At 37.4% G+C, this 16627-nt stretch overlaps 1 long non-coding RNA gene across 1 annotated transcript; it reads right to left on the reverse strand.

Moving 5' to 3' along the window:
• Positions 1-12176: 12176 nt before the first annotated feature.
• Positions 12177-13690, reverse strand: LOC116194635. Its single transcript, XR_004154472.1, has 2 exons — positions 13368-13690; positions 12177-12321 (listed from the first exon to the last, which is right to left on the reverse strand). It is a non-coding gene; the product is annotated as an uncharacterized LOC116194635 (long non-coding RNA).
• Between the last annotated feature and the right edge of the window lie 2937 nt (positions 13691-16627).

A 16627-nucleotide genomic window follows, 5' to 3' on the forward strand; every position in this document is an offset into this window, starting at 1 on the left:
ATCATGTTTCTTGCAACTAGGGCTCTGGTATCCCATTAACTTACCTCTTCATGTCCATACTAAGCGTATAAGTCTTCCTCGTAACAGAGGAAATTGGGAGAGGGGGAGAGAAACAAAGTACTTAGTCTGAATCCAATGACCTCAAGTCTTGCATCCGCCTGGTTTTAAACGAGAGGGTGTTTATATATCCTCATTCACAAGATATACTTCGTATCCATTTTGGGTTTGACAAGATACTCGTATTAAGATGTGTTATGATCCTGGTTAAATTGTCAAGTAAATATTAGGTGAGACTAAGACAATAAGGCGATATGTGCAAGATTCAATTAGGTGTTGAGAAAAATATGAGAAAAATATAATTATTGTGAGCTCTACAAGACTATATGACAAACTCCAATTAGAAACTTGCATATTTCAGTGTATGTGTTACTCATATTTAATATTTTCTCAAAGCTAGTTAGACGGAGGACCTTACATTCATGTCTTTCTCCGTCCTGACAGATGAGAAATACATGGGGGAGAGAGAGAGAGAAACATCGAGAAGGAAATGGGTTTTAGTCAGAGTAGAAATATGGCTAGGGTTTTCTTAGGGTTCTTATACGTACAAATTCTTGTCTGACATGCTCGCCCTCCTCCTCCGGATCTTTTTTTTTTTGGGTGATCGTCCTCCTCCTGATCTTTAAATATAGTCGTAGTCGGAACTTCTCCACTGTCTTCATTCCAACTCTCTCTTCCTCTCTCCCTTAGTGCTTTCTTGCCCTGCTGCCTCTCTCACTTTTGTTTCTGGTGTTGCTTTCTCTGTTTTTCACTCTTCTTCTTCTTGTTCCTGTTCTTCTTCACGGTTCAGACTAGAACGGAAGATAGGAGAGTAGAGGAGATTGATAATCAAGACGATGGGGAAGAGGAATGAGATTAATAAAACACCAAATAAGAAGCCGCTGAAGGCAAGGCTTCCGCCGAAGAGAGGAGAGGTCAAGTTCAGGATCTTTAAGCTCCTGGTTGAGAAGCTCGTCTCTCTCTGTCAGTGTGTGTGTTCCCCTCCAATGGCGGATCTTGGAGAGGCCGGTAATAATTCCTGAAGAGAAAAAGAACACTAACGTCGAAACAATAGTATTGCACGCATGCCCATTTCATGTTTCATTTGTTACTGAAGTGATGGGCCTTCGTTGTCGTCATCACCATCCTCATCATCTTCTTCTTAATTATCATCATCGTGGTTATCATCATCACCATCTTCTTCTTCTTGGAGAGAGAGAGAGATGGAATTATCACCTTATTGTTAGTATACATATGTGTATATATTGCTGAAACGTTGCTATTACTATTAATGTTGTCGTGTCACGTACACATGTGTGGTCATTATGTATTTCACTCATAAATAAGGTGAGTAAATTGATTTAAGTTTTTTCTTTTTCTTGTCTTGGAATCAGAATTGATTTGGGTTGTTTGCTTTGATCTCATGGACAGCTTCATTCTATTACATCGATCCCTTGGCAGCACAAAGTTATGGAGAAACATTATCTATCGATGTTTCGATCTTCCTCCAAGTGGAATATAGAAGAGCTAATGATAAAAAAATAAGGAAAGATACACATATAAGTTAAGCAATAGCATAAATAATCGATATAGTTCGTTAATTTTCCCAGCATTACGTTTGTCGTACAGGTAGAATTCAAACATAACGATGGATCCGAATTTATTTCTTTAAAGCGGAACATATATATGACAAGAACGAATACCAGGATCATCTCTTATATATCGTGAATTAGACCTTTTATGAAAATAGAAGTAGACTCTTAATGAGTCTCATGATGAAGAGAGACGCAGATCTTTTACCCAAATTGAGGTAAAGTTGGATATTTAATATACCCTTTTCTTTTATTCTTTGAAACAAGTCACTTAAAATTCCAAAGACTAATTGAAACCCTAAAAAATCTAATACTCTGAAATTCCAAGGAATAACTTTCCTTTGTTTTGTTCATGTGAGGAAGCTTTCGCAACTCAGATGATGATAAATTTGGAAGAAAACAAAAAGAATATCTCAAACTCCACCATTTTTATCTGCAGCAATTAAATAAATTAACCTAAACTTATGTGGATCTGATAATTGTTGAATAGATAATGCAACTACACTTGTCAAAGGAGTACAATGCAATTGTTCATTCCTATACTATACTAGACTTGCAATCTTTCCTGTTACCGAAAAATATAATTATGAGAATTAACGCACACTAATGTAAAAGCATCCAATCGATACCATGCAGGTCTCAGGATTGGACCACTCTTAGAACCGAGGTGAGTGTTGTCCATGGTGTTAGCCGTATTCATTATGTTTTCAATCTATACATGATCAGTTAAAAGTATGGATAACAAACCAAAGCAGATAGGAATTAGATTAGCCATTAAGTTTGTTCAGCAGTCAATATTTAGATGGGCAGTACGTATCCAATAGTTCCTCAACTAGATTTGGCTCCGTTTGTTTCACATAAATGATGTTTCGTTAAAAACTATTTATGGGGAAACTGATTTCATGGAAATTAGTTTATTTTCTCGTGTTTGAAGACATAGCATGAAAATGATTAATTTTTTATGTCTGGAATTTAAATTTCAAGATATGTTTTCCAAAGAGCAAGATGACAATTCCCCGTTGAAGATCTAGTGGAGATGGATCACGTACTCAGTTGCTCTCCAAACCATGCAACAAGGTCATCCATATCATGGCTCTCCCACTTATTATAGTTACGTTAGCCTCAGGCCTTGCTATTCAATGATATTAGGACAATGGCAGCGCAAGCTAACAACTAGCATTGAAAGCAGGTCGCTTTTGGAAGCATTGGCTGTAATCATTCACTTGCTTTAACTATTCATGATATGGATGTGGGAGCATCGACTCCGTTCCTGTGGGCTTTTGACCTTTCAAAGTGAAAGGGTTGGAAGCGGTCTAGAAGCTTTACCTTCCTTGTCTGCCAAGCATACAAGGTATGTCTTGGGTACCTAATTAGAAAGCTCTTAAAATCCAATGACCTTAACCAGCGATATTTGGAAGGTATGGGCTTAATAGGATTATAATAGGGAAGATGGAATCACAAGAGCTAAAGAGGGAACGGAGAATGTGGGCGACTCGCGAGAATGGAAAGTCAAGAGCTAAAGAGTCGTTACTGCCGGTGATGGCGTCAGGACTCATCGACGAAACGGCGTTTGGGCGGTTGGCAGCAGCTTCACTCCCCTCAGTGAAAAGGTGCACTGGGATGAGAGGGGTGGAGGAGGAGGAGAAATAATATTCTCAGACAAAGGAGAGAGAGAGGGAGAAAGAATGAATTTGGAAAAAAAATTCCGATTTTTTTTTTCAGTGAAATTCATTATTACCTCGCATTTAGATTTACTTTTGAAATTTCAGATGAAACAGATTCCTCACTTTTTAGCGTTTACTTAGAAGTTTGATGGTAAGTGGTTTCTTGTTGACCGAATGCTTTTTGGGTTAGCAATCGCACTTCTCCGTAATATTCTTTCCTTCAACCAGAAGGAGCATAACCGTTCTTTTCCAGTACACTTAGCTTATAATGGTGCAATGCGAGATCAAAAGCTCGTTGTCCATTGACCAAAACAAAAGTTAAATTAAAAGTTCTCTACCTGGGTCTTCGTTCACATTGGACTCCGTTTTTTGAATCATTACCCCATATATTTTTATATATATATACACACACATATATACTGCTAAACAATAAAGCTAGGGGAAAGGTAATTATTTTCGGAGTTTGACTTATTAGAGGCCAATAGAACAAATGATGTGCAATCTAAACAATCACATAATTGTGGGAAATTCTTACATGATCCCGTGTCATGTGATACGGAATCATCACAACCATCTGCTTATAAGTGGAATGTGGGGCTCACGTGAAGTGAATGGTTGTGATCCCCGTGTCACATGACATGGGTCATGTAAAACCCTCCGCATAATTGTTATTCTATTAATGAAAGGGATTAGTGTCATAAAAGTAAAATTCTCCATCGTTCAGATTTAAGTACGATGGATATTAATTTTTCATGTACATTACTATTACGCATCTGAAAATCGTAACATACCTCACTGGAGAAAAATAGCACAATTAAATAAATAAATAATATAAATTTTGGCATGTGATAATCTCTCCGGACGGTTTGTTGGCATGCGCAAGGACCATCTCCTTAAATTTCTTGGGAAGTGCTGAAATTAATATGAATGTCGATTCCATGCTTAAGTTGGATGCTGGAATTTGATTTGTTCTCTAGATACCTAGCTTGTGTGGTGCATTAGCCATTAGTGCTGGGTTGCACAAATACGATAAAACTCAAAGCGGCCTTTTGCATCCTAATTGCCACGGAAACCAAATTTCATCATACTCAACATCCGTTCGATTTTCAGCGAAATCGTTCTCCCGTTTTGAATAGATTGATCTGTTCTTCCAGAATCTCCGAATCGATGCTCCTATACATATCAAACTTACGTCCCAAAATGCTTGTTTGTAGTTTTATCCGTATAAAACGTCGAGTGCTGACGAGAAAGTCCCCGTAATTTTCAGGGAAAAGTGCCGAAAGCATGAAAGATCCGTCCATCAGTATTACATTCTTTTCTAAATTGATAATACTAATTATTTTTAATATCAAGGTAGAATGATAAAAGGTCCTCTTTAGTTTCACCTATTAATTAAATCGGAACAGAACAACTACACTTTCATTTCCTATCAACTACACAATTCGAAGTCTTAAATAATCCAATGACCCTACAATGGATTAGGTCAATTCGCATTCTATAAGCTTAAGCTAATAAGATGTGAGATTCAAGTCTCTTATAAGCTTATTGATTTCTCATTATGTCTTTCATGTGAGATCTAAAGATCCTAACATCCTGCTCTTGAAAACCCATTTGCATACTAAAAGCTCAAACTATTTTTCATGTGGGATCTAAGGATCCTTAATAAGAAGAAAAAAACTTTACAATACAAATAACAATTAGAGGAACAAAACTTTCTTTTTCTCTTGGGAAGGTAACTTTTTTCTCTTATGTAGCCTTTCTATGTCTCTTTTTCGCATATATTAGCTTTAAAGGCAATTATATATTTGTCACGGATATTCCGGGCACTAAAAATATATAAGGGCAAATTGTACTCTGTAAATGTCTTTGTTTACCTCTAAAGTTCAATTTAGAGGTAGAACTTTTGTTTGTGTTTGCTTTATGCCTATGAAAGTCAATTGTTTGGTAATGAGGGAAAAAAAGAAGAAGAGAAAGGTCTATACTCTCATTTCATTTTCTTGACTTCTTTACTCTTTCGATTTTCAATAAAAGAGTATGGATGTTCTGTTGCCGAGCTACCAAGCAAATCGTACATTTTAAAAAGTTAAGGTTGTCATATCCATCAAAATGCAAGCACACCTTTACGTGGACAAGACTCATGTCTGACCTTAAGTTGTTTTGATGCGTTGAAAATGGACCGACAATTATTAGTTCATCTTTCCATTAAAACAGTTTCAGGTACACCAAAATTTACCCCAAGTGTTTTTAATCTGCGCGCGTTCATCCGAGATTAAATCTCATTGTGGTTGAGAGAGACATGGATTTGGCACCAGGGATTCCCAGGTCAAATGTGCACGATCAACTGTTGGCTCGTCAATTGAGGTAGATTGGTTAAGGTATGTCTGGATTATAACTATACTCGGCCTAAGCTGCAATATTCTAAAATGTTAGGTTGACTTAAAATGCTGATCATTGTAAAATTCAAAACCGACCAGATCTAACGGAGTACAATACACTTTACAAATCACTTAAATGAAATTGGAAGAAAGGTATAATATAGTAGTAATCACCCCCGATCTGGAATTCATAGATTTTGAATTCAATTCTTATAGGCAAGACGCTCGTGCATGCCTTTTATTTCTCCTAACCCCATGTCCTAGTAGATAGATATATAGCATAGGATAATTGCAAGCATCTCTTGTTTCTAAAAGGGAAAAAAAAGTGGATTCAATACAATTTCCAACTATATATGTTAGAGCAAATGATGACCAAAATAGTAAGGGGGCCTTTGTGTGTCCTCCTCTCTTTCTTTGCCGCTTTTTGTCCATATTGCTGTGAAATTAAAAATTTTTTCCGATTATAAGGGAGGTCTATAAATCTAATATAATAAAATAAAAATCCTAATAATTAATAAAGAGTATGAGTAGTCTGATTATAAGGGAGGTCCATAAATCTAATATAATAAAATAAAAATCCTAATAATTAATAAAGAGTATGAGTAGTCTTACTTAGTATCAAATTTAGAACCTTTTAATCAATTTTTTAATTAAAAAGGGAAATTAATAGAAATGTATCGAAACAATGATATAAATTCATAAATAATAGGGTCAATGGTCCAAAAAAGTATGAACTTTGTCCCATTTTTAATATTGGTACGAACTTTATTTTTTATCAAGAAAAGGCACGAACTTTAATACTCTGTTTGGTTTTGCAGTTAAAATTACAAAAATTTTAACTTTAACTTTAACTCAACACACTACACAACAAAAATATACATTTATCAAGTAAAAAATTTTAATTTTTTTACTTTAACTTAACACACTACACAATCATTTGTCTTTTTTCATAATTAAAATCAAAATTACTTTAACTCTGAAACCAAACGCACCATAATTTTCTTGTCACGGTAGGCATTTGTGTCATTTTTAATCTATTTTGCTGATGTGGTGGAAAATAGTGACTACGTCGCGAACGTCGTTGCGCCATGTTAACCAAAATAATAAAGAATTTACTAAATATTTTTTTAAAAAGAGAGAGAAAAGCTTTGATCCGAGAAAGGGTGAGGGCCCTCTGCCTGCCACCGCCGAACACTGCCTCCCCATTGGGGTCGCTGGTGACTCCAATAGGGAATTGGAGGTCGGAATCGAGGCTCCACCCGCTGGAATCAGGAGAATCGCCAATTTGAGAATTCTTCCGATTCTGGCAGGCGCGTGGAACCTCGACTTCGGCAACCCCCATCCCCGACCCGATTGGGGTCGCGGATGCCTTCTGGGATCACTAGCGACCCTTATCGGGTATGTGGTGACTAGAGGTGGGCGGTGGCTAGCCAGAGACCTTCACCCTTTCTTAGATCAAAGCATTTTTTTTAATTTATTGTAAATTTATTATTATTTTTATTGTAACAATGTTCGCCACGCATGCACCGTTTTCGCCATGTCAGCAAAATGGACGGAAAATGACATATGTGCCTAATGTCACAAGAAAATTAAAATTCATGTCTTTTTATGTTAAAAAATAAAATTCACATTAAAATTTAAAAAGAAGAAGATACAGTTGCTGTTTTCTTGGATTATTAATTCTAAATAATAAAGGTGAATGCTACTTGTACTTTTTCTTTAGTTAATAAATGCTAGTTGTACTTCCTCTTACGGATTCTGCAGAAAACTCCGACGAAACAGGAGACGTTGACACGTATCATCGGCAGGCTAAATGCTTGGTTGTCCCTCATGATTCATTGACTGAAGCATCTTTGCTTGGTCCAAAAAGGATAAAATAAAATAACAGATTTTCTTTTTCTTATTTTGCTCTAATCAAATGAGCGACACAGGTTGCTCTCTTCATTTGACTGGACGACATAGATTGCATCTAAGATTGTTGGATCGCAAAAGACACACGAAATATGGGAATATGTCCCATTTGAGCAATGAGTCAACAGCGGTCCGCGGAGGAATGCCCCTGCCAGTGAGAAAAAGAAGCAACGAGCGACCGGGCGAGAAGGATCTTTCAAGGCTATATGATGCGACATTCGGGAATCTTCCTTTGATCTCACACGAAAATGGAATGAATTGTAATAAAATACTTATTTCTTCATTGCACCTTATTTTTTCATTAGTATCTCAGACATATATTGGAAATGTCATTCCCTTATAATTATTTTTTTCATTTATTTTGATGGAATGGATATTCCCTCAATTAAAAAAGGGAACGGTCATTCCCTTATTTCATGGTATATATTATGAACCATCATATATATTCATTTGATTCATATATCTAAAAATATATATAACATGATATCTTGGTAAATAAATCTAATATTATAATTATATTCTTTCATTTTGTGATTATCATTAAAGAAAATAATATTTTTTTGACTCAATACTATTATGTTTCTCTATATAAAATTCATTCCATTCCATTTCATTCCAAAATACTAAAGGGGATCTTATTCCTTTGTCCACTAAATGTCTCTAAGGCTTGGAATTGAAGCTTATTTAATGCAAATCGAATCGATGTAATTATATATTTATTTGAACAATTACTGTACCAGAAATTAAAGCTCTTCGAATGGGAATATTATTTCCCTCCGTCAATATATACTCTTTTTTTTTGCTCAAGCAATATATGCTTTTTAGCTTACCCAAAAAATATATACTTTTTAATTTCATGTGATCAAGAAAATATTATAATCATGGCACCACAAAAAAAAGAATATATATATATATATTAAGAAAAAGAAAGAGAAAAAGGTTGAGGAGATTTCCTCATTTCTGGAAAGTAAATAAAAAATGGAGATTTCCCATTTCGTTTGACTCCTATAATTACAAAGAGAGGAAATTCCAACTCCCAGTCTCCCCTGTTTCAGAAAGCAAGACGAACTCTGTTTCCACAAATATACATATACGTATACACAAATATATCCCAGAAAAGAAAGAGAAAAGGGTTAGTAGAAAAGGACATTTCCTGATTTCCGAATAATAATAAAAAAGGGAGATTTCCCATTTAGTTGGACTCCTATAGTAATTAGAAAGAGAGGAAAGCTTCAGAAGCAAGACGAACCATGCAGTTGTACAAAATTCATATGTTCAGGTCTCTCCACCGGGAAAATAAGAGCTTACGCTAATGTCGTCTCTATTTATCAGGATCAGCGCCTCATGTGACTAAGGCCAAAATGAGAATGACCCCTACGAGGAGAAACTATGGCACAAGATGTATGTACATATATAGGGGCCAAGCCAGAATTTTTATTCAGGGGGCAAAATATAAATTTTACATAGAAAAATTCATACTTTTGAGGTAAAATTGAAAAAAATAAAAGTTCAAGGGGGGCAATTGCCCCCCTGCTAACACACTAGCTTCGCCCCTGTACATATACCCATATAATAATTACAAAGGAGGTTTGTTTCGGTATAGAAATTGAAAGGTATAATGTAGTGGTGCATGGTTTCGCTTGGTAATCCAGATGTTCAAGTTTTGATATTAATTAAGAGCACCCATGCGCTTTTATTAGCTAATAGAATTTCTGTTTCAATGTATTAGGCTATAGACCTCGTTTTATGTAACCAAAAAATTCTCATAACTAATAAAAGGACACGGGTAATCTTATATCGAATTTAAAATAACTAATAAAAGAATACGGGCAATCTTATATCGAATTTAAAATCTCTTCATTATCATGGAACGTGTGCCTTCTCCCTATAAAAAAAATTATTTACAAAAGAATTGTAGACTAACCCTGTATAAAGTGTCGGATCTTTCTCCCCTTTTTTCATTCCATTTCCAACTGTCTTCCTCCCCTCCATGCTTTTCTTGCCCTGTCTCTCTCACTTTTGCTCTGTTTCTGAAACTCTTCTTCACAGTTCAGACTAGAAGAGGAGAGGAGAGAAGATCAATAATCAAGAGCAATGGGGAAGAGAGAGAATGAGATTGAAACACCAAATAAGAAGCCACTGAAGGTGAGGATTCCGCCGAAGAGAGGAGACATCAAGGTCAGGATCTCTAAGCTCCTGGTTGAGAAGCTCCTCTCTCTCTGTCAGTGTGTGTCTTCCCCTCCAACAGCGGATGACGGAGGAGCTGGGTAATTCGTAGAAGAATGGGAAAAAAGAAACCTAAACTTGAAAGCCAATTGCTTGTAGTAGTAGTTTGCTTCTCCGTTTATTGCATGCATGCCCATATTATCTTTCATTTGTTAGTGACGTGATGAGCCATTTTCGTCATTGTTGATGCCCGATATCGATACCCGGGGTCAATATCGTTCAGATGTTTACAATCATCATCATCATCATCATCATCTTCTTCTTCTTAGTCATATGTATGGTCATTTAGTGGATTTCGCTCATAAGTTGATTAAATTTTCTGTTTTTCCCCCTTGTCTTGGATTAATCAGACTTCATTTGGGTTGTTTCCTTTGGTTCATGGATAGCTTCATTCGATTACATTGATTCCTTGGCAGCGCATGTGTCAATCTTTCTCCAAGTGGAATATAGAAGAGCCCATCGATGAAAAAAGAGAAACATATAATTTAAGAAATAAGCAAATAATCGATAGACTTCATATAATTTCCCATGATTCCGTTTATCATAGAGCAGGTAGGTAGGATCCAATAACAGCAGATCAGAAATTATTTCTCTAGATTGAAACATATGACAAGAACGAATACCAAGATCATCTCTTATATATCGTAAGTAAGACTTTTATGGAAATAAAAGTAGAAATAGTCTTATGATAAAGAGAGACGCTTTTTTAAACAAATCGAGGCAAAATTGTGTATTCGCATACTGGTCCGTTGACTCAGAGCAATTATGTATATTACGCGGTGACGATGAATTTGGAAGAAAACAAAAGGAATCCCAAACTCCATTTTTCTTATTTGCAGCAAACAAATCAAACCCTAATTTTTGGGGGATCTGATAATTGTTGAATAGATAGGCAAACGATTAGATAAATATAATTACACTTGTCAAAGGAGTATAATGTAATTATACACGTTTTCCTTGGAAATCAAGAGGTGCCACTTTATTTACCTTCATCATTCTTGTACTGGCTTATAATCTCTCTTGTCACCAAAAAAATATCATTATTATGACATTCAACACGAGTTGATGGAAGCATCCCAGTCAATACCATGTAAAGTTTCCAAATTGGACCAGACCATCCTTAGAACCCATACGCGCTTGCTTTCCATAGTGTTGGCCAGAGGTTCATTATTTTTTTTCACTCGGATTCTTATTCATGATCAATTGAAAGTGCCGATTCAACTTCATATAAGGTATCATAAACCAAAGTGGAATAGATATTCAATTACTCATTGAAGCTTGATGAATATTTATAGTTGAATTTCCAGAGCCATGTTCTCTCTACTTTTTTGCTTTTTCATTTACAATAGAGCCCATCGATTCTATTACCAAAAGAAAAAAGAAAAAAGAAAATCTAAATAAAAGACTACAAATAAAAGCTGAAACTCTAGAGTTTTTGAGTGACGGTGTTTTGCTCTTAGAAAGGATGGGAAAGCAACTCAAAATGATGTTTTATTTCTGGGGCTCGTCAACCGTCTCTGATTGCTCTGTTGAAAAAAGAGAACCGCTAAATAACCGTTTTGTCAGATATCCCCCTCTATTTAAATGAAATTTCTCCAACAAAATTATATATCCGATCTGGTTTCTACAATGACATTCTTTACCTAAATTATCATCCGACATCGAGATTACATATATAATAAGAAAAGGGAGAATGACACTGTTGGTCATAATTGTTTTGCCTTTTTTGACTTTGAGTCCTAAAAGTTTTAAAAGGGGTAATCAAGTCCTATTAGTTTAGAAAAAAGTGTCAGCATTTATCCTAAATCTAACTGACCGTTACTGTCAGTTTACGTGGACTTAACGCCATCAAAGTGGCCGTTACTGTGATGACGTGGCACGTTCTTATTGGTCCAACTCAACTATAAACTTTTTAAAATTGAATATTAATCCCTCATTCTTTTCATTTTCTAAAAATGCCCCAGGTCGGCACTGTTCATCGTCTTCTTCGGGAACCAAGTGGAGCATTGTTCATCATCTTCTTCATCGGTGAAGCAGGCCATTTCCGTTGATATCAGCTCAAAATAAAGAGATCTATACACGTATAGTAGTAGTGAACCTCATACACTGGCGGAGCAGAGTCCTCAATGTATTTTGGTATTCGTGGTCACGGCCAATAGGGGTGATCGGTTCCGGGTACCCTGTTATTTTCATGATACCCGGACCCTACCCTGTAAAGGACCGGTTCCAAGATTTTGGAACCGGACCCTACCCTGTTGAATCCTGGAACCGGACCCTACCCGGAACCTGTGGTATACCACAGGTTCCGGGTACCCTGTTGGAACCTGTAAATTTTTTTATCTCGCTAAATAAAATCGAAAATATTCCATCCATAATCAGTAATCACGGCAAATATAATACGATATAAATTTAGATTAATTCACAATAATAAAAAATATTATGTCTCATCAATCAATCTACAAAACTAAATATCTATAAGTCCTTACAATATGTCCAATTGCTACTCCAATTATCCATCTGCAATACCAGTATATAACCAGTTAATCACAGCACATTAGTTAGAAACTTGAAGGTACTATAGCAAACTGTTGCACCTCTACAAACCATGTGATAAGCCACAACAATACATCAGCTAGGGTATTTTTGTGCTGTGAATTTCCTCTTATGCTTTCTCGTGAATATACGGTTGTTTTACAATTTTGTGCTATAATTGTTGAACTTTGCAGGAGGCTTGAGTATGGCTGGGGAACTGGGTGTCGTGTACTTTCAGGGAAGTCACCATATATATGCTGTCTTAGTTGGTATATTCGCTGCAATAATGGGTGGAATCAGCTACTGCTGTATACGTGCAGCATCCAGGGAATCCAGTCAACCAATGTAAGTTTCATGAATTAATTATTGATGTTCAATGCAGTATGCTCTGCTTCTGGATTTATGATAATATATGTTCCTGAAATTTCCATTACATATTGATTATTGAAGCATATTAATGTGAAATATATTCATAAATATTTTACCTATGTATTTGCAGGAGCTCGTTGTTTTCATTTAGCTTGCTGGCTGCCTACGTGCTGTTAAATAGCTAGGGTATTGTGGAATCAGCTACTGCTGTATACATGCAGCATCCAGGGAATCCAATCAACCAATGTAAGTTTCATGAATTAATTATTGATGTTCAATGCAGTATGCTCTGCTTCTGGATTTATGATAATATATGTTCCTGAAATTTCCATTACATATTGATTATTGAAGCATATTGATGTGAAATATATTCATAAATATTTTACCTATGTATTTGCAAGAGCTCGTTGTTTTCATTCAGCTTGCTGGCTGCCTACGTGCTGTTAAATAGCTAGGGTATTTAAATGATATGCATCTCCGACAACAGCTTCAATTACCTACGTGCCGCATAAAAAATATCAACAGCAGAGACAGAACTTTCATTTGAACATTTCGTGTTCTTGAGCGAAACTCCAAGGCAAGTAGTGAAGAAAACTGAAAACCCCAACCACCGAGAATGATGAAATTTGACGGAATAACATGAAATTGGTCGGAGAAATTACCTTTCACTCCGATATAGAAGTGGGAAATCGCAAATTGAGCCTCTTAAGAAGAGTACCCACAGGAAAAGGCTCGGATTAGGGATGTCCTTTCGGCCACCGATCGAAGTGACCACCGAATGGTGGAGGGGAGGGGAAGCTGGCTTCACGCAACGCTGACGACTGGGAACTAGGATGGGAGGTCGCGGAGGGGTCGGAGGGAGCGTCGGAGGAAGAAGAAGACGAAGAGGGGAGGGAGAGGGAGTCAGTGACTCAGTGGGGTTGTGTTTAATTGAAAAAGAACTTCTGAAGAAGACGAAGAAGAAGACCCAATTTTGCCCCGGTTGTCAATCCCGCTCCAGAACCGATTCCTGATATCGGTTCTTGATACCGGTTCCAAATACCGATTTCGGTTCTCGGTTCCGGTTCCGGTTCTGGGTACCCTATACGATGGAACCGGAACCGGAACCGGATGTTACCGGTTCTTTATTTTGATACCCGGACCCTACCCTATTTTCAATACGTGCTACCCGTACCCTACCCTAACGGATAGGTTCCGACCGGTTCCGGGTATACCCGGTACCCGTGCACACCCCTAACGGCCAAGTGTGTATGTATTCTATATATCTTGGCTGAACAGTGAAGCTGATAATGTGGTCTAGGAAGATCAATTGGCCTCCTTGGCCGGTTCGTAATATGTCAATGATATGCAGGACCTGCTCTGCATCTGTGCCTATATTCTTTTCTTTGATACATTCATTTCGATTCTGATATGTATTCTTTTCATCTCGAGCGTCCGCCACAGCTAGTAGTTAATTTTCTCATTCAAGCCAAACACAGACACAACTTGCGTCTAAATAACAGTGTCTAAGGGGGAGCAGCGTTCATTCCATAATGTGCAAATCTTTATGCTGTCGAGACTCGTCTCGGTTCCATTGAATAAGGAGCTTTACGGACCGATCAAATCTTTATGTTGATGGTTTTTTTGGAGTAGTAGGAAAGGAACGATCTTTTGTGGGTTTTGAGGGGGGAAGAGCTTGGACGGAGAAGATTTCGAGAGCTCTGCTCCGGGATCGGGATTCAAGCGCTCGTGCTTCTGGTGGCACTGACCATCCTCGGGCGGTAAGTGACTTTATGCCAATTTAATTAAATAGTAGGCCCCGAAGCCAAATGCTTGAACTTGTCCAGGAAAGTTCTTCGACCGCTAACAGCAGTTGATTGCTATAGGACGTGGGGAGTTATTAGCTTGTCGATAGCATTCGCATGGCAGCTCTACACGCTCTAGGTGCTCGTCAAGCTTCACGAGTCCACCATCAACGGAAATGGCCTTCTTCACCGATGAAGAAGATGATGAACAGTGCTCCACCTGGTTCCCCAAGAAGACGATGAACAGTGCCGACCTGGGGCATTTTTCGAAATTGAAAAAAATGAGGGATTAATATTCAATTTTAAAAAGTTTATAGTTGAGTCGAACTAATAGGAACGTGCCACGTCATCACAGTAACGGTCACTTTGACGGCGTGAAGTCCACGTAGGCTAACGATAACGATCAGTTAGATTTAGGACCAATGCTGATATTTTTTCCAAACTTATAGGACTTGATTACCCCTTTTAAAACTTTTAGGACTCAAAGTTAAAAAAGGCTAAACAATTAGAACCAACAGTGTCATTTTTCCAATAAGAAAATATTGGGACGAAGGGCAACTCTATGTGCATGGACAGTATGTACACATATATATTATATACATCCATGTAGATTTATACATAAGCATGTTATGGTTTGCCGCCATCCCAGTGGGACTCACTTAATGTGATTTTCCCAAATCATTGATCCGTTAGTGCTAGCAGACCGTAAAAGCAGCCAGCACAAAGCTGACAATATAAGACCAAGTGAAGCGGGGGCTTTTGGCCTCGTTAGAGATGCCACGTGGCGTATGGAGCCACGGGCTGAGAGACCACCCCCACTGCACGCATCGCGGAGCCGGCGATGCGTCTCTTTGTAGAAAAACATCTCCCTCCACAAAGAGATCCAATCAGCGACTGTCAACTATCAATTTAAATCTTAACTGTAAAGGCAAACAGTTTTTACAGGTAAGACTTAAATTTCTCCACAGTCGTATGGAATCCATCACAGGCTCATCCTTCAACTAGCATGCACTAGTGTGTTCAATCATACTCACGGTTTGTCTTGTGCTATAAAACATGTTCAGAAACTCTCGCTCCAACTGCCCCTAACTGTCAATTGACCGTGGCTGCAAATCGGTGTACCAGTCAAATGCATTTCCTTTCAACAGTCGCACAAACTGTTTGACTAGCAGATTCCCCTCGATCCCAGCATTGTTACAGGTTTCCGCAATATGGGTGACATGTTGCCTAGGATTCCCTTTCCCGTCAAATTGCTGGAATTTTAGTGGCTGATAATTTGTAGGCATCCTTAAGAGTTCAACTCTCTGGGTGCAAACCACCAAGGTGGTAGTCCAGCTGGTAACGAACTTCGTCTTCTAAAAGGGAGGTCAATGAGTCAATTAAGATAGTCTTCGGGACTTGATCTCGAAACTTTGCGATTAGGCTTCGATTTAATGTCTTCATGTAAATGGAACTCCAGGCTTCACGCTTGTTCAGATACCTTCTTTTAAACATGAACACCTTTTAAAAATCGTCGGTGCGTGTATGCTTCATCCGATTGATCTTCTCGTTCTTGGCGTTCTTCCTTTGAACCCTAAGAGTTCATGCGATCCTGAGGCCTTTTGATCTTCTGACACTCCGTTTAATTTGCAGAGTGCTTGTTCTTCTCCTCAGAACTCTTTGAAGTTTCAACTATCCAAAAGTCACCTTTGTGAAGAATGAGGACTCCTATTTATAGGTGTGGAGGAGGGAGTCATGAATCTTTGTACTTACACTTGATTGGTTGGTTCAAGACAATAATACGATTTTCTCTATTTAAAATAGATTATTATCCATTTAAAAGATATTTTGTAACCTCTTGATCCTGTCTGTTTAATTAACACCAAATATTCATATGGTGAAATACCGAATTTGCCCTTAAATAACACATGTTTAGTGGAATATTAGTTATCCATTACATTCTACAGTTGTACTGGCCATGATACCAAATTAACAGTTGTTTAATGTGCATTTTTCAAAAGATTGTGTTAGAAATAATATAAAGGTAAACTTCGTGCTATTTCGAAAAATAACCCTCATAATAACTTTATTTAAAATTTAAATCGAGGCACACTCGATAAGTTTTCGGGTGTCGCGTGATACCATTAATCAAGTACTAG

This window comes from Punica granatum, chromosome 2 (genome assembly GCF_007655135.1).
Source record: "Punica granatum isolate Tunisia-2019 chromosome 2, ASM765513v2, whole genome shotgun sequence".
Taxonomy (NCBI): Eukaryota; Viridiplantae; Streptophyta; class Magnoliopsida; order Myrtales; family Lythraceae; genus Punica; species Punica granatum.